This window comes from Pongo pygmaeus, chromosome 2 (genome assembly GCF_028885625.2).
Source record: "Pongo pygmaeus isolate AG05252 chromosome 2, NHGRI_mPonPyg2-v2.0_pri, whole genome shotgun sequence".
In the NCBI taxonomy this organism is placed as follows: domain Eukaryota; kingdom Metazoa; phylum Chordata; class Mammalia; order Primates; family Hominidae; genus Pongo; species Pongo pygmaeus.
This window is the reverse complement of record NC_085930.1, coordinates 120,062,470-120,083,579: the sequence shown is the minus strand read 5'-3', so window position 1 is coordinate 120,083,579 and position 21,110 is coordinate 120,062,470.

Sequence of the window (21,110 nt, the reverse complement as noted above, 5' to 3'; positions counted from 1 at the left end):
ACAAAACGATTATTTATATTAGTATCTTTCTCTTCTAATACACAGAAAGCTCCAGGAACCTTTGTATTTTCCTAGGATGGTGCCTAGCAAATAATGGGTGGCCAATTTAAGTTAAATGAGTGAATGAATTCAACAAAAATTGATATTTGAAATATTCACAATAACTAAGAATAAACAAACTCAAAATTCAAAGAAATTGACTGTTTTCTGTGTTCTTTTTTCAGTATTTCTGTGTTTCACATTGTATTGAGGTTGTAAAGTTTCTTCCATCTTTAATTGGTTGTAATTTCCCTCAGACTGTGCCTCAATCAAGTAAACTATGTGTGATGGTTAATTTTATGTGTCAACTTGACTGGGGCAAGAGATGCCCAAATAGCTGGCAAAACATTATTTCTGAGTGTGTCTGTGAGAGAGTTTATGGAAGAGATTATCATTTGAATTGGTGAGCTGAGTAAAGCAGATGGCCCTTCCCAATGTCAGTGGACATCATCCAATTCGTTGAGGCCTGAATAGAACACAAGTGTGGAAAAAGTCCGAATTCACTCTCTCTGCTCGATCTGAAACATCCATCTTCTCCTGCTCTTAAAGATGGATGCTCCTGGTTCTCAAACTTTAGGATTCAGACAGAAACTTATATCATCAGTCCTCTAATTCTCAGGCCTCCAGACTAGGACTGTATTACACCACCAGGTTTCCTGGTTCTCCAGCTTGCAAACAGCAGACATGAGACTTCTTGCCTCCCTTAACCATGTGAGCCAATTCCTCTAATAATTATCCTCTCATTAGGCCAAGTGCAGTGGTTCACACTTGTAATCCCGGCACTTTGGGAGACTGAGGTGGAAGGATCGCTTAAGCCCAGGAGTTCAAGACCAGCCTGGGCAACAAAGTGAGACCTTGTCTCTACAGAAAAAATCAATAAATTAGCCAAGCATGGTGGTGCACACCTGTGGTCCCAGTTACATGGGAGGCTGAGGCAGGAGGATCACTTGAGCCCAGGAGGTCGAGGCTGCAGTGAGCTGTGTTTGTGCCACTGCACTCCAGCCTGGGTGACAGAGCAAGACCCTGCCTCAAAAAAAAAATTAAAATTAAAAAAAAATTATTCTCCACATATCTATCTACCAGAGAACCCTGACTGATACATTATGGTAACTATTCCTTGGGTTTGAGTGTCCAAAGGTTCTGTTCTTAAAGGGTTGCAGAAAGATATAAAAAGAGGATCCCATCCAGAAGAACTTTACAGTGTAATTGCTGGTGACCAGGTGCAGTATGTGATATAGAAAAAAACAAAATGCAGGCGCCCTGGATTCTAGGTTCAGCTCTACCTGTTCCTGTGACCAAAAGTGACTGCTGCTCTTCACCCTTGGTTGTCTCTATTCCCTTTCTGAACTTAATGTAAATTGAAAATCACACTAGATCGTTTTTAAGTTATAAGTTAACTAAATCATCTTTAGGAGTAACTGGAAGAACCTATAAAATTATTGTTAATTATCATTTATTGTGTTTTATTTTTAGTAGAGATGAAGTTTCATTGTGTTGCCCAGATTATTCTCGAACTCCTGGCCTCAAGCAATCCTCACACTTTGGCCTCCCAAAGTGGTGGGATTACAAGCATAAGCCACTGCACCTGGCCTATAAAGTTAATAGTAAACATTGGTTACTATTACTTATATATTCTTTCTGTGTTTCATTAATTCATTAACAAATATCCTCTGAGCACCTGTATTGTGCTAGATACTGTGCCAAAGTTCCAAAGACACAAAATTCATTTAGACCTGGTCTCTGCCCACAAGCTCTAATAGGGACAAGAAAATCAACATTTCTGAGATGCTGTGATAGAGTAAACAGAGGGTTTTTGAAACCTAGATGAGAGGCTCCTAATCTAGATGGTACTGAGTATGGGAGTAGAAAAGTTATAAATTAAAGAAGACTTCTTGGAAGAGGTTATATTTAAATTGAACTTTGAGGTTAACTAGGAATTAACTAATTAAAGAATTGGTTTCCTGGGGAGTTGCATGTTTGTCTACAAGATGTAGTCTCAACTATTTTGATTAACCATTTGTTATTATCAGTATATACCCACTACAAAATCTACATCTTTATTTATATCACTGTTATCTGTCCTAGGTTCAACATTGTTAGAGCAGAAAGTTCACAAAATTGCTAGCACCTCAGTCATTTTTTCGCAGCATCCCTAGACCAAAAGAAACACCTAAGAAGTCCACTAAATAGGTGAGATCCAAACAACTTAGTATTTATATCCTAGCAACTTACTAGGCATGTGAAAAAAATATGCAAATCAAAAATTGTATTTTAAATTTCATTCTTGAGCAACCACACTTATAAATGAGATATCTGTGCCTGTTGGTTACTGCCCAATTTCTCTAACCTTGGAATGAGACTGAATATCGTCATCCTCATCCTGTTGCACATCGATACTCAGGCAGTTGAGCACATCAATACTCAGCTTGGCTAATTTTTTTATTTTTTGTAGAGACAGGGTCTCATTTTGTTGCCCATGCTGGTCTTGAACTCCTGGGATCAAAGATTTGATTGATTTTTTTTTAAATCAATGCAACCACAAAAAACACAGCCTTGCAAAGATATGGCATCAATGAAAAAAATGTGCTACAATACAAAGACATGACATCAATGAAAAAAAATGTACCACAATCTGATGTTGAAACCATGCACTACTTGGAGCCATTACATGTCTCACAAATGCCCATGATCACCATTGCCCTTCAAAATTAAAAATATCCTGGAGTGCTCTTGGTGCGTGTGCTTCGGCACCCCAGGGTGCTGACCACACAATTTGGGAACTTTGGCGCAGACAGATGCCTGATGATGCCCAAGTTTTCAGAGAGACAAAGAGAACAGGAAACAAATAGTAATCATGCAGGAAGAAGGTATGGATTCAATAAGGACTGGGCTTCACAAAGACTCATGCCTAATCATGTGTTAGGGCTTTTAATCCTCTAAGCAACCCTGTATGGAAGATATTATATCCCCAACTCAGCAAGCAGAAAGCTGAGGCTCAGAGATTAAGTTCCCAGACTCACTCATGACTTCAGATCCATGATTCAAACCCAGGATGTATGGCTTCTGTGGTCTTTCAAATAGATAGACTTAAAGAAAAGAAAACTGGAAGAAGAAAATTTTGAATTAACTACCACAATAGTAACACTCCTTGCAAAACATATTGTATTTCTTTGAATATTTATTTATACTTTCATTTGGGACCTGCCTTTCTCTGAATTTCTGCTAAGAAGAAAAAAGAAAGGAGATGGAGAAAATGGGGAGGAATTTTAAAAAAGAAAATGGTGTAGGAAATATCTGCATTCTTTTATGATCAGTCACTAAAATTTATCTGGGAACAGAAGTCTATTTTTAACTGGAAACAAGACTGAAATAGATCATTTAAATACAGCAGACTGACTTCCTGACTTATTTGTTCATTATTTGTGATAATAGTGGAAACTTTGAGTAGACTTTGTTCTGCCACTGGACTTTATTTTCCATACGAAGGCTAGGAGACAAATAAATCACCACACAGCTGGTTTGAAATCATGCTTCAGCAAATATCCTTCAAGAAAGGCATTGTGTTAGGTACTGGAGTAGGGGTGGGGGAATACTTGGGAGTGTCTTGCCAAAGATCACAATCTTTCTTTAAAGGTTAAAAGGGATATACATATATATGAATGTTCATAGTAGCTTTATTCATTATAACCCAAACTGGAAACAACCCATATATCCATCAACTGGAAAATAGATAAATGTGGTATGCCATACAATGGAATTCTACAAAGCAGTAGAAACCAAACTACTGATATATTCAACAATGAGGCTAAGTCTTTTAAAAAATCACATTCAGCACATGAAGCCAGACACGAAAGAGTACATATTGTGTAATTACATTTACATGAACTTCTAATGTAGGAAAAACTTACTGATGGTGATGGAAGTTAAATAGTGGGTATCACAAAAGAAGGGAGTCAGTGGACATTGACTAGAAAAGGGCCTGAGACAGCTTTCTACAGTGATGGAAATGTTCTGTATCTTGACCTGGGTGGTGATGATAAGAGCTCATGCATTGGTAAAAATTCAGCAAGTTCTGTGCTTAAGATAAGTACATGATGCATTTACTATATGCATGTTGTACCCAAAAAAGGATTGGGGGGTAGAGATTCAGAACAAGAGATTTAAAAAGAAAAAAGGAGATAAAGCAGTTACAGTCTATTTCAGTGATAGACAATAGAAATATAATATATATGTGAGCATACAGTATACATAATTGAAATTTTTCTAGTATACACATTTTAGAAAGTTAAAAAAGGTAAAGTTGTATTTACTAATATATAAATTATATTTAATAGTATTTTATATAGCAATATTTAAAAAATATTTAATAAAGTTCTGTTATCATGTTTCAGTATGCCTTTATTAAATATCTTTTTTTTTTAGATAAGGTATCATTTTGTCACCCAGGCTGGAGTGTAGTGGCAAGATCACAGCTCACTGCAACCTCAAACTCCTAGGCTCAAGCAACCATCTCACTTTAGCCCCCTGGATAGCTAGGACTACAGATGTACCACCACATCTAGCTAATTTTTTTCTATTTTTTGTAGACAAGGGGTCTCACAATGTTGCCCAGGCTGGTCTTGAACTCCTGGGCTTAAGCGATCCTCCTGCCTCGGGCTCCCAAAGTGCTGTAATTACAGGCATGAATCACTGTACCCGGCCTAAATTTCATATTAATAATATATTATTTATACTTAATAATATTTTATTTATATTCAAATAATATCATTTAAGCCTGTGATTAAAACAAAAAAATTATATAAAATATTTTACGTATTAGTGCAAGTTTCTTGGGAAAACTCAGGTTCTGATATTAATGGCTTTGTAAATGTAATAAAGTCATCTATTACGTTCTCGGAGCTTCATTGTTTCAGTCTAAATAATGCAGATTCATAATGATTGTTGGGAGAAATACTCTTCCATGAGTCTTGCATATGTTTTGCTAGGTATGCCAAGAATACAAGGCCCCGACTACTCATTACCTGGGCTATTTCTCTGGGTTATATTTGCAGCGAGCAATCTTGAGGGATGAAATAATGTCTCCCTCCCAGACAGAGAACAGATTTGCTTACTGCTTTCTGTAAAATTGCAGAATCCCCAATTCAGTGTTTCTCTCCATGAGATTTGGGAGGCAAAGTGCATGAGTTTATGCTACTTGCTGTGCTGTCAGTAAAAAAGTCCTTTGTCCCTGACCCAGGAGTCTCAGGTCTTCTGCCAGCATCAATGAAATAGTCATAGGCTAAGTTATTAGTTTGTAAACAGAGTTTACAAAATCCTGTCCCCCACCACCAAAGGCTATTTTTTTCTTTTCTTTTATGGTAATAATCAAATTTAATCTATTACAAAGTGAAATGACTCCATAAATGTAGTAAATATATTTTTATACCAATATTAGTTGGCACCAATATTAAGAAAGTTAAGCTAGGAAGGCCAAATAAAGCTTCATACATTGCTACAGAAATTAATAAACATACAATACACTTGTCCAAGCAATATTTGCAATAAAATTATTTCTGTAAGTAAATACACTTGTCCCAACAATGTTTGCAATAAAATCATTTTCTGTGAGTTAAATATTTGCTCATTGATTTCCAATGAAAGAAAGTCAAAGGTAGGTTCCCAATGAGTGCAGTGCTTTGTTGAAGAAAGTGACTAGGAGTTAAAATTGAGAGTTGCGGAGTTTCTACCCCCTTGCCTATTGAAAAGACTTCTCATCTCTGTACCACCAATGGCTTCAATTCTCCTAACATCCCACTATTCCCTCAAGGTGCAGAAGGACTTACTCATGTAACCCCACAATTTGGAAATACCTTTGGGCCTCCTACCATTTTCAAGAATTTGAGCTAAGCTCTTATAATGTATAATTCAAATCCAGAAGGAATTTAAATTCTTCTGTGGGAGAAAAATTTAACTCCAAAAATGTGTAAATTATAAATGCTAAATATAGGAATAGTCATAAACTGGTATGGTCCAAGCTGGGAGAGAGTACTCTTACATGAAAGATTCAAGAGAAGCTTCTTGATATGGGAGCAAATGGAGTGAGTGGGACCATGGGGGTGATTTCAGCAGGGAGAGGCAGAAAAGAAACTCCAGGAATGAGAAGTCTGGAGGCCAAAGGAGGAAATGCCAGGCAGAGTTCAGTAATCATGGCCACACTAGTTCAGCTGCTTTCTGGGACCTATATGAGAGAGTTCTTGTTGGAATTTTTAAGCCCTAAAAAGGTTCTGTCACATGCATTTAATAAGGAAAATAAAACAATATGCCACTTTTTCATGACAGTCAATGTCTTGTTTTCCATAAAAGCCAGGAGAAATAGAACATTTTTATGTGCAATTAATGACAGGAAAATTTGGTGCTTTGATGTTGCCAGGGTGTCCAGTGATGTTTTCCTGTCAAATGTATCAAAAACATGTCAGACGGTGGTAAGATAGACCATGAAAACATTACTGCTACCCATTGAATTAACATGACCTTTCTTGCCTAGTCTGCAAGGATCCACCCAGCCAGTATTTTCAAAAATAAATTTTCCATCTTATGAAAGACCTGAAAAATGTTTTGTGACAAAAAGTTATTCATTAACTCCCATAAAATAAATTCCCATCCCAGTTGCCTATGACCAGATGTTTTGTTCCAAATGACACCTTTTCCATTTCATTTAGCAGAGTTTTCTTTTTTCTTTTCTTTTCTTTTTTTTTTTTTTTTTTTTTTGAGATGGAGTCTTCTCTGTCACCCAGGCTGGAGTGCAGTGGCGCCATCTCAGCTCACTGCAACCTCTGCCTCCTGAGTTCAAGAGATTCTCCTGCCCCACTCTCCCGAGTAGCTGGGACTACAGGCGCGCACCACCATGCCTGGCTAATTTTTTTGTATTTTTAGTAGAGTCAGGGTTTCGCCATGTTGGTCAGGCTGGTCTCAAAATCCTGACCTCAAGTGATCCACCCACCTTGGGCTCCCAAAGTACTGGGATTACAGGCATGAGCCACCGTGCCTGACCATTTAGCAGAGTTTTCTGATAGGAAAAATGTACTGAAAAGTTTGTGTTGCAAATTTGGTTTCTATATGGTTTTCTATATTTATCTATTGCCGCGTAACAGATTATCTTCATGTTAATGGTTTAAAGCAACAACACGTATTTATTATCTCACAGATTTTGATGGGCCAGAAGTTTGAGAGCAGTTTACCCAGATGGTTTTGGCTAAGGTTCTTTCATGAAGTTAGGATCAAGATGTCAGCCATGGGAAGGTGGCTCATTCCCACGGTTGCTGGCAGGAGGCCTCACTTCCTTACCTCAAGGGTCTCTGCATAGGGCTATCATGATTGTCTTCCTGACATGGCAGCCAACTTGCTCCAAAGTGAGTAATCCAAGAAATACCAAAGAGAAAGTCACAATATCTTTTATTACCCAATCTCAGAAGTCACACACCATCTTTTCCACCATAGTCTACTGTTGATGTAGGTCAGTCTTATTCAGTGTGGAAGAGAACTATGCTAGGACACAAAAAACTGGAGGCAAAGATGAGGACCATTTCGGAAGCTGACTATCACACTATCTTTAATTGTAATACTTTTTTACATTGTATTTTCATATAGGAGTGTGAGTCAATGGTTAAAAGGAGTAAGTATTTTTTTTTTCAGGAACACATGCGCTGTATCGAATACCATTGTAGAAAAGTATATGAGTATAAACTGCTGCATAAATGGGCAGAATCAAGTGGGCAGGGCCAACAGCCCCAGGCAAGGTGCAAGGCCAGCAATGGATGGTGGAGTATATGGGCACAACTACTGGCCTTGGAGATCCTTTATCATCTGAGAAATTGCTTGGAAGATTATCCCTGAGCTAGTGGTGAAAATCATGATGAGTGCAGTGGCTACAAGGATGCCGAAGATCAGGACATAGATGTTCGGGGACTTTGCAGTGGAAGCATTGTAGGGCCCCAGTCAGATTGCCAACCATCTTCCTGTCCCTAGATTTCACAGAGTAGGTGAGTGCTAAGAAGCTCAGGCAGCATCAGTTCAATGAAGAGCGAGTTGAACAGGGACCAGACAACATGGTCAGACATGGCGGTGTCACTGTGGTTGTGGATCACGGTGGACGTGGAGCAGAGCTATGGGGCACTCTCAGCAGGGCCACTTTGTTCTCCTCAAAAGGAGTAAGTTTTAATTTTAAGTTTGAAACAGTGAAAATAGAAAACATTCAGAAAAACCTGAAATTACTGAGATTACTGACAGCCTGAACTGTGGTCATTGGTATTCCAGTCACCATTCTAATAAGCTGAAGTCCATCCAGAATGTACAGGATATGCTTAGAGGTTTACTTATAATACAAATTTCCATTATTGTGGATATGTGAGTGAGCCTAAAGATTGGTATTTGTTATTTGAGAAAACTGAGTAATAATTTCCTGAAACCATTATTATTATTATTTCTTTTTTTTTTTTTTTTTTTGAGACAGAGTCTTGCTCTGTTGCCCAGGCTGGAGTGCAGTGGTGTGATAGCTCACTGCAACCTCCACTTCCCAGGTTCAAGCAATTCTCCTGCCTCAGCCTCCTGAGTAGCTGGGGTTACAGGCGCCTGCTACCACACATGGAGAAAGTTTTGTTTTGTTTTTTAAGTAGAGACAAGGTTTCACCATGTTGGCCAAGCTGGTCTCAAACTTCTGACCTCAAGTGATCCACCCGCCTCGGCCTCCCAGAGTGCTGGGATTACAGGTGTGAGCCTCCGTGCCTGGCCATGAAACCATTATATTTGAAATGACATTTAACAACCAATTTTACCAACTTTTAAAGAAAACTATGATCACTTTTTTCAGTTATAGAGAAGGCTGAGTGGAGCATTATAATTAAATGTACTTAAAAAATTAAACATGCTAATCATTAAAAATTGCATAAAGCTTCAAAACAGGTTGTTGAATTACCTTAGGAAACTGAAGTTTATAAAAAAGAAGAAAAATTAGTGACACCCTAAAAGGTAGATGTGTCCATATCTGTTTAGGTCAAAAGAGGCTGCCAATCATTTAAATAATGTGTTCTTATAAAAGCGGCATAGTTAATGCACACATTCGAATATTCATTTTTTTAAAAAAGTCATATGTAACCCAGTTCTTTTTCTTATATTTGGATGAATGCATGATTGTTATTGATTAGGCACTTGTTTATTTTATTTGTAATGGTGATGTCTGTGAAGATGCATGTTAGTAAAATAACTGGTGAAAACATTTTCAACCAGATAGTAAAGTACTTTAACACAGAGAATTTTCTGGAAACGAATCTATGGAAGTATGCAGAGATAAAGCCAAATACCTGACAGAACTCCATGAAGAGGTTACCCATTTCAAGGTTTCTGCCCCAGAATACTTTGTTACAGAAAATTTATTTTTATATTTTCTCAGAGTAGCAGTAAAGAAGTAAATGTTGCTTTAAAAAAGTAAATGGCTTATTTGATTTTTGAGTCAAATTTATAATGAACATGTTGATTTTGAAAGCTTTCTTTACTATATAGATGTATACTGGCTTAGCCAAGAGTAGCTGCTGGTCAGAATTTTCTGTCTCAAGGTTGAATTGTTATTTTCCTTTGCGGAAAAAAAAAAAAAAAGGTATATCTCCTATTGGGTGTTTGAAGAACCCTGACTAATACAGAACTATTAAAACTTTTTGAGGCAGGTGCAGTGGCTCACACCTATAATTCCAGCACTTTGGAAGGTTGAAGTGGGAGGATCACTTTGAGTCCTTCCACTTCAGGATCACAGGAGTTCAAGACCAGCCTGGGCAACATAGTCAGATCCCATCTCTACAAAAAAGAAAAAAATTCTTTTTGAAAAAACTAGAATTATGGCCAAGAGAAGGCCAGTGATGAGACACCCCCCACAAAAGTTCAATGCAATTGTCTAGACAAAAAATAATGACAGGCTCCGCAAAGATAAATGGCTACCTGTTCTGCTTTCCACCTAATCCACACAAAGCACCAGTCATAAAAGGGAAAGTATATATTGAATACTAAACAGTCAACATATACAAACTTTTCTATTTTTATTAAGCAAACTCTTAGATAGCATTTACTAAGAGCTGGGTACTGTACAATATAGGCTCATTTAATGCTCATAATAAACTTATGAGGTAGATACTATGAATATTCCCAATGGACAGATGGGGATATAGAGGCAAAGGGAGATTAAGTAACTTCCCCATGTTCACACTGCTATTGAATGTCAAAGCCAAAATTTCAATCCAAGTAATCCGGCCCCAAATCCCTTGTCTTAACTACAAAGCTATGCTCATTTAGGGGAAGAAACTACACAGTTTGGGTGGTGATACTCAAGATATACAGTTTAAGTCATCATTTGGAGATAAAAAATATAAACAGATGAGGAGAGATGTATTTTATAGTCCCGAATCATTTAGAGTTCCTAGATGCATTTGTGCAACAGAATTTGATCTGTGTGTTAAAAAAATTGCTAAGCACAGCAAACCATCCGTGAGGCTGTTTTGTTAGCTTCACCTTGGTTGATGCCTAGGCCAAAATAAATAAATAAATAAATAAATAAGGACCTGTACTTATGAAGGCAAACTTTAGTTAAATATATGCAAAGTATCTCTAGAAATCTATACTGTGGTTGGAAAATATAAATACATATATCACATTTTGCATTGGCATTCTGGGAGAAGTGAAGTGAAAGACACTTCAGTTTTTTATTGATATTCGTGGCCCCAGTGAAAATGTTGCGGTTTCCAGACAACTGAAATCAGTTCAGTTAATGAAAGATCACACAGCTGGCCAGGCCCACTGGCTCACACCTGTAATTCCAGGACTTTGGGAGGCCGAGGTAGGAGGTTAGCTTGAGGCCAGGAGTTCGTAGACCATCCTGGGCAACAAAGTGAGACCCTGTGTCTAAAAGCAAAATAGAAAAAGAAAGATCACACAGCTAAAAAGTATTGATGAGTGATAGAGGGAAATTCACAATTGTAAACACTAGTGAAGCTGAAAATCTGTCAGGAAAAACCATTAGATTCCTTTTTTAAAGAAAGAGCAACTAACGCCAAATAAATTATCACCTTCCTAAGTTATAAGAGAGAGATAACTACAACTAATTTAAATAATTAATTTAAGGAACATTCCAGAAGTTATTTGATAATCATATTTAGTCTGCTTCTTGGAATTTTGTAAGCATTTTACATATGTGTATTTTGTCATTTAATTCCTATGACAACCCTATGAGTTTCAATTGCTATCATCGTCCTTCTGTAGATGAATAAATTGAAGCACAGAGAATAAAAGCCATGTAATTAATTAGCTTAGGGAAAGGAGATTCAAAACTGTCAGTCCTTTGACTGTGCCCCTACCTACAGACCATTCTATACACTCAATTCCTGCATTTCTCTTTTTGATGGTTTTCTCCGGCAATGAAATTATGGCTGGGGAGTTAAGACCCGAGGGGCAACCCTCAACAGAAAGGGGGTGTAGGAATTGAACTATAAGTTCTCCAGCTTACTTGCCTCTCTGTGAGACACTTCTAAGTATTCTACACTATTCCAGAGGGCTTAAGTCCCAGTTGCCTCCTACAGTAACTCATTCATTAACACCACCTTTCTTGTCTATCCTTCCTTGCAAGTCTCATTTCCCCACTCTCTCACCACCTGTCCAGAGATTATCTCCTGAATCAAGTACTTGCACCTGAATCCTTACATCTGGAAGAACCCAGGCTAAGACAAAATCCAATCAAGTCTGACCCCAGCACCCAGCCTCTGGATATCTATGCTCTCTAAGAGCTGTTGTCACCATGGTCCCTCTGGGGAGGTACACACTTATTTTACTGCCTCAGGAAAAAACTTGACATTTGAAATTTGCCACTGAGACTATACTTTATCTTGCACCCTAGGGCCCTAAAAACTTGTATCCAGGAAAAGGAGACACAGCCTGGTACCCAAGACCCTTTCACAGGCTGGGCTAGTGCCTGCTTCTAGGCTACCCTAGTATGTATCACTAACCTCTCAACCATAGTTGCTGCTCTGCTTCAGCCTCAGCTATTTGTTCCTGCTGAGTCCTCCTGGGGTCTGCTGTGGCTCTATGACAACCAGCCTTGGTGGCCCTCAGCTGCCAAAGACCCAGCTCCAGAACAGGCCTGCTTCTCCCACTTCTCTCTCCTTGCACCATCTACACCTGCACCTTCTCAGGTGCAGTTGGCGCCACTGCATTGTTCATGCTAAGGAAACTTCAGTTCTGCCCACTATTGCTTTTGTATCATCAGGGCAAATGTCAACACAATGCAAATGGCAGATAATGTCTTAGTATTATTATGAAAATAATTTTGACTCATGTTGAAAACCACTGTACTGGAACATCTGTAGTGGGTTGAGTTATGGCGTCCCAAAAAGTATGTCTGTATCCTAGCCCCCAGAACCTGTGAATGTGACATTACAGTATTTGGAAAAAGATCTTTGCAGATGTAATTAAGTCAAGGATCTCAGGGTGACATCTTCCTGGATTAGGGATGAGGTCCTTGGACCTCAAGGGTCTTAGAAGAGAAGGGGAGTAGATAGACACAGAGGTAAAAAAGGCCATGTGAGACAGAAGCAGAGATTGGTGATATGTCTACAAGCTAAAGAACACCAAGAATTGCTGGCAATCAGAAGCCGAGAGAGAGGCATGGAAGGGATTGTCCCTCAGAGCCTCCAGAAGGAACAACCAACCCTGCTGCCCCCTTGATTTTAGACTTCTGGCCTCCAGAGCTGTGAGAGAATAGATTTCTGTTGTAAGCCAAGTTCACAGCAATTTGTTATGGCAGCCCTAGGAAGCTAATACTCCATCCAGCATGGTGCTTCCTCCTTTGACCACATCTCATGTCCCTGATTTCTGATTCCTTTTACTGCATCTACCCATGAACCAAAAAATACAGCAAAACTTTCCCCCTCCAAAATAACAGTATATAAGATAACCTACAGATAGTCACAGATGTCCTTGTTTTCAATCATACTACATGTAAGCCGTATTAGTCCATTCTTTCATTGCTATAAAGAATTACCTGAGACTGGATAATTTATAAAGAAGAGGTTTATTTGTCCCATGATTCCACAGGCTGTACAGGAAGCATGATGCTGGCATCTGCTTGGCTTCTGGGGAGGCCTCAGGAAACTTACAATCATGATGGAAGGAGAAGAGGGAGCAGTACTTCACATGGCCAGAGAGGGAGCAAGACAGAGAGAGGGGAGGTGCTACACACTTTTATAAAAACCAGACCTCATGAGAACTCACAATCTCAAGGACAGCATCAAAGGCATGGTGCTAAACCATTTATGAGAAACCTGCCCCCATGATCCAATCACCTCCCACCAGGCCCCACTTCCAACATTGGCAATTACAATTCTACATGAGATTTGGGTGGAGACTCAGATTCAAATCACATAAGCCCTTATAGAAAGATGTTATTTTAGGCCAGTTGGCATATAGCACTGAAATATTCAATTAAAATGTAGTTACACAGATGTCAATTTAGGTACCATCTTAGTAGGACCAACTCTTATGGGCAACCTCTCAGAGCATCAGCATATTTTATTATAATTATCTGACCCCCTACTCCACTGCCAGTGATTCTAGGGCAGGGTGTACCTAATTCATCTTTTTATCTTTAGAGCAGAGCACAGGGCTTGGTGTAAAGTGGATTTTCCATAAATTAGTTTAGGAAAGAGGCCAGAGGTCATATGATGCTTGCAGATCAAATGTAGCACACAAACATATATTATTGGGCTCATACAGTGTCATTGTTTCTTTTCGTTTGTTTTGTTGTGTTTTTTCTTTCCTTTTTTTTTTTTTTTTTTGTATTTTTAGTAGAGTCGGGGTTTTACCGTGTTGGCCAGGCTGGTCTCAAACTCCTGACCTCATGATTCGCCCACCTCGCCCTCCCAGAATGCTGGGATTACAGGCGTGAGCCACCGTGCCTGGCCCATGTCATCGTTTTTTAAAATTAAAGTCAGTCGGTCGGGCGCGGTGGCTCACGCCTGTAATCCCAGCACTTTGGGAGGCCGAGGCGGGCAGATCACGAGGTCAGGAGATCGCGACCATCCTGGCTAACACGGTGAAACCCCGTCTCTACTAAAAAAAAAAAATACAAAAAAATTAGCTGGGCGTGGTGGCGGGCGCCTGTAGTCCCAGCTGCCCAGGAGGCTGAAGCAGGAGAATGGCGTGAACCCAGGAGGCGGAGCTTGCAGTGAGCGGAGATCGAGCCACTGCACTCCAGCCTGGGCGACTGAGCGAGACTCTGCCTCAAAAAAAAAAAAAATTAGAGTTAGTTTTCAATTTTTAAAATCCCGTGGAGCCCACATAGAAATTTGGAATACTACTTTCTTTTGGAAAATGGAAAAATCTTGCAATATTAAGCCCACTTTCCCAAAAGGCAACACTTAGCTTGAGTTGAGCAGTGGTTTCACCCTCCAGAAGCGGCCTTGACCTTCCAATGCCTTTCAGTTTTCTCGAGCCTACCCTCTCATTGATGTTTCCAACCTGAATCCAAACATGAGCTGCCACATTTACTTGACATCCCGATTTGGGGAACAATATCATGGTATTCACAAGTCAGAGAAGCTTTAGTATCCTGTATTTCCTTACCATAGCATTTAGCATTCAGGCTAAGTGCACGAAGGCTGACTTTTCTTTTAGTTGTTTTGTGTGTGTGTGTGTATCTGAAGTAATTGATAAGTGAAATCATCCTATCCTCTTTGGACTTTACTTTCCTAATATCTTAGTCAGATCTTTGATAGTCAGTGAGACTTTCACTCCAAGAGTAGAAGTACAACCTTTCTCTTTTAAAGTATTGCAAAAGCCTCCTCAAAAAATGATTCCCTGGTGTTCTGAAGTCATGTTTGCATCCTCCCAAAATTCATATGCCAAAGTCCCAACCACCAATGTGATAATATTAGGATATAGGGCCTTTAGGAGGTAATTAGGTTTAGATGAGGTCATGAAGATGGAGTCCTCCTGATAGAATTAGTGTGGGGTTAAAAAGGGAAGACCAGAGAGTGTTCTCCTATCCCCACACCATGTGAGAACACAGCAAGAAGGCTGCCATCTGCCAGAAGAGGACCCACACAGAACCCAACCATGCTGGCACTCTAATGCTGGACAAGAGAAATACATGTCTATTGTTTAAGCCACCCAGCCTATAGCATTTTGTTATAGCAGCCCAAGCTGACTAAAACCCCCAGCTTCTCTTTGACTTGTTCTGCACTTTGCAACTGATGATCTTTCCCAGATAGATTTAATACTGTTCCTTTACTAAAAAACCTTCAGTAACCTCCCATTGCTGAAAGACAGATTACAAATTTCTGGCCTAGCTCCTATGATTTCTCCAGGCTTTGTATACCTTACATCTCCAATCACAAGAAACTAGTTGCTGTTTCTTGAAAACCCCAAAGCCTTTCTTATGTCCCTGGAATACACACAGTGACTCCCTGGTCTCAGGAATTGCCTGCACCATTCTAAACGTTTTCAGATCATGAATAGCCTACTTTTCCTTAATACCAAAGCCTACTTGTTAAGTCTTTAAAAAGAAGGATGGAGTAGAAGAGATTTAATGTGCCATTAAAAAGAAAAGTTCACCCAGCCAATTTTTCTAAGTCCATAGAATACCCTGGATTTGAATCAAAGTGAGTGGGTGAACAGCTTCTCAGCTATGACACAGAGGGAATTTAATGAACCCATTTTTCAGACTCTCTGTTTTAATACTAAGATTTTCCAAGAAGCCTCAGACACAGTCAGTAACTCTGTTCCTGCCATTGCAAATTGCTATTGGGAACAATAATATATAGCAGAAGACCAGACTAAGACTCACAGTGTCTGGGCTCTGGTTCTGCCTTTGTCTCTTCCTTGTTTTGCATTTTCACATGACTCACATAACTTCTCCCATATTATGATTGCATATTGTTTTATGAAAGCCCCTTATAAAGACATTTTAAGGTGCTGTCAGCTTCCTTAGAATAATCCAGTTATCGGAAGGATCTAGATAAGATTGGGCTTTTGTACACTACAACGTTCATATTCTAGACCTTAGGGAAAGGGGAACCCAGTGTCCCTGCTAAGATGTGTGGCTCTTCTCTGTGGAATCATGGTCTCATGGTTCTTCTGGTTCTGGCTGCCTCCACTGGCTTCTTGCTTTCCATTCTGCAACTTCATCTCTACCCTGTCTGCAATCCATTCCTTAGTTTTAATACTAAAAAAAATGTCCTATCTACCCGAGGTTTTGAGTTGGTGGCAGTCTACGATCAATGTTTAGGGAGGTGGAGCCACAAAGTTATCTTAAGATCAAACATCAGATATTCTTCTTCTCAGTAGTCTTTTGGCTACATCCTTTGTTTCTATACTCACTTCTCTCTTCCCTGTGCTTGCCTTTCAGAGTTAAAAAAATATATAAAAAACAAATTCTTTCTATGTCCTTCTATAGAGCAGCTTAACCTTCTTAAGCTCCTGCTTCCCAAATCCCCTCTGAGCCTTCATCCAGAACTTTTATGATTTCCTTTTTTTCAGATATAAATCTTTAGATTATCTGATATTTAGTTTTCTTTAAGGATAACTTTTTAATGTTTTATTGTTTTGTAGAAACCAACACAAAGAGATAGGATATAAATTAGCAAACAGACCAAAAAAAGAAATGAATTAACTGACTAAAAAACAAAGATCAACAGGAGCATCTTCCTCAGAATGAAGCCCAGAAAACTGTATTACCAGGTGCAGTGAATATACTGGTACTCGTTCAGATCCCCTCAGAATCTCCTCAGGCTACACTGCAACCTTCTTTGAAGGATGGCCGCTGGGCTATTGGAGCCACCTCCAGTTAGAAGGTTGGAGATGCCTGGGAGTTCACATCCTCCAAAGTAGCTGGTAGCCAGCCACTGACTAGCATACAAAAGCCCAGTTCCTTAGCCTCAAGACAGGATGAACTCACAGATATATCTTATGCTACACAGCCCTCCACAGGATCAGAGTGAGTCCAGGAAGTCATCTAAACTTGTACCCTGCTTGTCTGCATCCCCTTTCCTATCCTGCTTCCTTCACTCCCTTGCTAGTTTGACCTAGGTGCACTTTCTTAATAAATCACTTCCACTTGAAACTTTGGCTCAGAGTCTGCTTCTGGGAGAAGTCAGTCTAAGACACTAGGTATTCCATTTTGGTGGATAGACAACGTGGGAATTCATCCTTTCATACATATACATTGAGTACCTCTTATACATACTGAGTACTATTAAAACACTTTCATGTTTATGTGTATGATACAGTTCATACTTGCATGAAAAGTACAAATTTATTAATAAGATGTGGAGACTCACAGTATGATTTGAGGCCACATATCACTTATTCATGCAGAAAATATTAAATATCCCCTAAATACACATGGTGGGTTCCCAAAGAGATGGGGAAGAAGTGCCCATAGCTTCATGATCAGGAAAGTCTTGGAGTGGGCTTTATGTTCTGGGTTTTAGAAGGCAGATAACATTTCCAAACGAAAAGTTGGAAGTGGAGGGTATGTTAACTGAGGGAAATAGTATGGGTAGTTGAACATGTAAGGTTGAGAACACAAAGAAAGACATAGTGGCAAATGGGTTCTTGAGAGGTTCCCCTGTCTTCTGAAAGACTGAATCTCTGCTATATAACTTCAACCTTTACTCACCCATCCATATCTCACGGTCATATAATATAATTCAGAGCAGTGGGTCATTCTGCTCTTGTATTATGGACACACATCTTAGGGGACATGTTCAGGTATACAGAAAACATTACATATTTTTTCCTGTATAATTGTTCTTGTAAACCTCAATTCCACTGGGGTGGTAGAAATGTAAATCTTCATTAAATTGTGTGTCCCTCTAGCTACCCCTTCTCTCTCAAGTTGCATCATCTAAGTTCCAGGAGCTTTTGGGGGGAATTTAGTAGGGCCCTGATAACCTTCAACTCAGCATCTGATACCTAGGTTATCAGGCATAGGCAAATCGCTGCTGAGTTGACCCTAATTCCTATACTCAAGCTGCCTTCAGGTCCCACTGCTATTCCCATGCTACACTATGGCATGATACACTCTGGCACTTTGGGAGTTGGCTTTCATGTTCTCCCAGAGTGGGTAAGAGGCAAGGTCTCATTTTTCCTTAAACTCCCATCATTTCCCTTTCCCCTCTTCTTTTCCCTCTACTCATAAAATAATTTTTAGTGACAAGGCAGGAGTTGGTGCAAATATTATTCAGTTTTTTTCCGTCCCAAACATTGTTTATTCATTGAGCACTTTCCATCCTTAAGGGTTTTGAAACTCTGAAGTGAGAAAGAGACATCCTGTTCTCTTTCTGCTCTCATAGCTCGAAACGGAGGGTGGAAGAAAACATAAAAAGTAACAGGGCAGGGAATAGAGTGAGGCATCTGAGGTACCTACAGCACAAAATGTAAGGACATACTCACTTTCAGGATCATATAAATGCTCACTCTACAGAACTCTGAGAATGAGAGCCTCCTAAATTTTGTGCCCTAAACACCTCACTTGCCTCACCCTAATCCCAGACTTGGAAAGAAATACCAGTCATTACCAAAAAAGCATTTAAGAATTAACATTTTAGCCTGACGTAGATAAAAGAAATGCCAACAGTGGCTCTCTCTTCATAGTGGATTATTGATGATATCTATGTTCTTTATTCTATTAAATATTTTTAATAATTTTCTCCAATAAACATGTAACAATTCTATAATTAAAAATAAAACTACATAAAATAAAATTACTGTAAAATATTGACAATTAGGAAAGCTAGGTGAGGTATGTATGGGGGTTCTTTGTACTATTCTTACAGTTTTTCTGTGAGCTTGAGATTATTTCAAATTAAAAATTTGCTTAAGCCATGAAAAATCAAAACCTTTATTCAAAATTAAAAAAATATGTATTAAAATAGTTAAAACCCCTGTGGTCCAAAGTATGTTGGAGACCAGCCCAAAATATCTGTAAGTCTTGGAGGTCAACATAGTTTCTCCAACTTTGCCTATATGGGCTACTTGGTGGCTGTTTGGATCACCAAATTTAGGAAACTTTAAAAAAAGATTCATTTACATTTTTATAATGAATAAAGGTTAGCGTGTGTGAAACAGATGGTGTTACTTGAAGACTTTCGAAAAGAATTTCTATGCAGCTTGAGCTGTTGGTCAAGCTCTATATCCAGTGGAGTTTTTATTTTTATTTTTTGGTTTATTTTCTAATGTTATACCTGCTAAAGTAGCTGACCTTAAGCTCCACTCCAGATCATTTGGACTGGCAGCATGTTTTGGTTATCACAGTTAGCTACTCCTCAATATATGATCAAGTGTAAACCCTGAAATCACTGAGCAATTTCTCACTGATGCCATTTTCAACACTACATGAACATATACCCCAAACTAGAAAGGTAAATATTTCAACTTGGAATAGAGAAAAAATGGATTCTTTTTATTTGTTTTTGTTTTTGAGATGGAGTCTCTCTCTGTCGCCCAGGCTGGAGTGCAGTGGCGATCTTGGCTCACTGCAAACTTTGCCTCCCATATTCAAGCGATTCTCCTGCCTCAGCCTCCCGAGTAGCTGGGATTATAGGTGCCTGCCACCACGCCTGGCTAATTTTTGTATTTTTAGTAGAGACAGGGTTTTCACCATGTTGGCCAGGCTGGTCTTGAACTCCTGACCTCAGGTGACCTGCCCTTAGCAAATTTCAAGAATACAATATAGTATTAACTGCTGTCACTATGCTGTACAATGGATATCCAGAACTTATGCATCTTGTCTAGCTGAAACTTTATACTCTGTGACCAACAGGGGCTGGGTTGGAGGGATGTGGGTTTTAAAAATATAGGTAAAATATGGGATATGTGGTAAAAAAGAATACACTTTATGCTTTGGAGAAGTTTTAGGTTTACAACAAAATTAAACAAAAACTGCAGAAAATTCCCAGATACTTTCTACCACACATATGCACAGCCTCTCCAACTATCAACATCTTCCAGAGAATGGTAGACTTGTTACAATCAATGAACCTACATTGACAACTCTGTGTCACCCGTAGTCCGTAGTTTACCTTAAGGTTCACTCTTAGTGTTGTACATTCAGTGGGTTTTGACACATCTATACTGGCATGTATCCACTATTATATGAAATGGCTATGCAACTATTCTGAATGGTATTATAATAGTGAGAACAGATCCTCTGGGCTTCACTTATTTGTCGCTCCTCCACACTAACCTCTGGCAACCACTGATCCTTTTATTGTCTCCATAGTTTTGCCTTTTCCAGGATGTCACATAGTTGGAATCAGGCAGTATGTAGCCTTTTCAGATTAGCTTCTTTCACTTAGTAATATGTACTTAAGTTTCCCCCATGTCTTTTTATGGCTCAGTAGCTCATTATTTTTAGTGCTGAATATGATTCCATCGTTGGATATACTACAGTTTATCCATTCATCTACTGAAGGACATCTTGGTAGCTGCCAAGTTTTTGGCAATTATGAATTAAGTTGCTTTAAACATGAGTGTATGGGTTTTGTGTGGACATAAGTTTTCAACTCCTTTGGGTAAATACCAAGGAGTATGCTTAATTTTCTAAGAAACTGCCAAACTGTCTTCCAAAGTGGCTATCTCATTTTGCAATAAATGAGAGTTCACATCCTTGCCAGCATTTGGTGTTGTCAGTGTTTTGAGTTTTGGCTGTTCCAATAGATGTGTAGTGGTATCTCATTGTTGTTTTAATTTGCATTTCCCTAATGATATGTGATGTGGAACATCTCTTAATATGCTTATTTCCCATTTGTGTATCTTTCTTGAAAAGGTGACTGTTCAGAGTCTTTGCCAATCTCCCTTCCAACTTAACTGAGACAAATTAATGACAAATTAAACTTAATGACAAATTAAAAATTATATATTTTAAAGATGTACAATGTACTATTTTGGTATATGTGTACATTGTAAAATGATTACCACCATCAAGCTAATTAACATATCCATTACCTCATATGTTTACCTTTTTTTTTTGGTGAGAATATTTAAGTTCTACTTTCTTAGTG